General features: G+C 43.7%; 1 long non-coding RNA gene across 1 annotated transcript in view; it reads left to right on the forward strand.

Moving 5' to 3' along the window:
* Positions 1–1,882, forward strand: part of LOC117950749 — a 4,426-nt gene that overhangs the window by 984 nt on the left and 1,560 nt on the right. The window lies entirely within an intron of this gene.

Here is a 1,882-nt window from a genome sequence, read left to right on the forward strand (position 1 = left end):
ACACACACACACACACACACACACACACACACACACACACACACACACTCTCTGACCTGCGGTGCTCATGATATACGGGCCGCTGGTGACGCTGGAGAAAAGCTCTTCAGGTCCTCTCTGAAACCCAACAACACGCAGTTAACACCTTATTAACACCTTATTAACACCTTATTAACATGTCAACACGTTATAAACATCTTATTAACACGTCAACATGTTATTAACACGTTATAAACACCTTATTAACATGTTAACACCTTATTAACATGTTAACATCTTATTAACCCACTATTAACATATTATTAACACCTTATTAACACACTATTAACATGTTAATAACACCTTATTAACACACTATTAACATGTTGTTAACACACCATTAACATATTATTAACACACGATTAACATGTTCTTAACACCTTATTGACACATTAACACATTTTAACACATTATCAACATGTTATTAACACCCTATTAACATTTAGACTTTAATTTAAGGCGGGACAAGTTAACACCTTATTATGTTAACTCATTAATTAATTAACACCAACATTAACGCAGTTTTTATTATTTCTTTTATTATTGTAAGTCTGTTGCTCACTGGTTTTATTTTGTAAAAGTCTGTTGCTCACATGCTTTTATTTTGTTAAAGTCAAAGCAAACTGAACTATCCGACATGGAGAAGGGAGCGGCCATTTTAAAGTTGTTCCAGACGGCAGCGGAGGACTTCCTGTCTGAAATATCACCCCTCAACCAATCAGAGAGTGGCGCGAGGCATGGAGCCCGACCGATGTATCAGGAAACGCCGAATATCAATGTTTACAACAGCTGGTAGAAAACGTGTGTGCGTGCATGTGTGTCTGTATGCATGTGTGTGCGTGTGTGTGTGTGTGTATCTGTATGTGTGTCTGTATGCGTGTGTGTGCGTTTGTGTATGTGTGTATGTGTGTGTGTCTGTATGCATGTGTGTGCGTGTGTGTGTGTGTGTCTGTATGTGTGTGTGTGTCTGTATGCGTGTGTGTGCGTGTGTCTGTATGTGTGTGCGTTTGTGTGTGCGTCTGTATGTGTGTGTGTGTGTCTGTATGCATGTATGTGCGTTTGTGTGTGCGTCTGTATGTGTGTGTGTGTGTCTGTCTGTCTGTGTGTGTGTGTCTGTCTGTATGCGTGTCTGTCTGTCTGTCTGTGTGTACGTGTGTGTGTCTGTATGCGTGTCTGTCTGTCTGTGTGTGTGTGTGTGTGTGTGTGTGTGTGTGTGTGTGTGTGTGTGTGTGTAAGCTAACCCTAGCTTCCTCCATCTCCTCCCCTCATTCTTCTTCTTCATGACTTTAAAAAGGACCCATTACAAAATCTCCACCAACGATCAGAACACGGGTCACCCCCCCCCCCCCAGTGTATTTCAAAATAAAATACATCATGTTCAGACATTTCAAAATAAAATAAATTTCAAAGCTGTAATTCTGCAACAGCGTGAACGGGTGATATTTATGCTGAATGTCACCAGGGCCGAACAATTAATAATAATAATAATAATAATAATAATAATAGACTCTCACACCGGCTGGTTCCTCTGATCAGAACCGGACGCCGTTTCTCTGAGAGGAACCCGAGCAGCTCAGATCCGCTTTCAGCTGCTAGCATGAATAATAGATGAGAAACCCAAGACCCGAGACCTGAGACCTGAGACCCGAGACCCAAGACCCGAGACCTGCTGTGTGACAGCTGCTGTCTCCTGGCAACCGCCACTCTGACAGAAGGTTTGCACGGCGCCGCCCGCTGGCTCGCTGTAGCTGCTCAGGCACAAGTGACAGAGAGAGAGAGAGTTGTCCCCGTTGGGGGGGTCCCGGTTGGGGGGGTCCCGGTTGGGGGGGTCCCGGTTGGGGGG

Source organism: Etheostoma cragini, chromosome 9 (genome assembly GCF_013103735.1).
Source record: "Etheostoma cragini isolate CJK2018 chromosome 9, CSU_Ecrag_1.0, whole genome shotgun sequence".
Lineage (NCBI taxonomy): Eukaryota > Metazoa > Chordata > Actinopteri > Perciformes > Percidae > Etheostoma > Etheostoma cragini.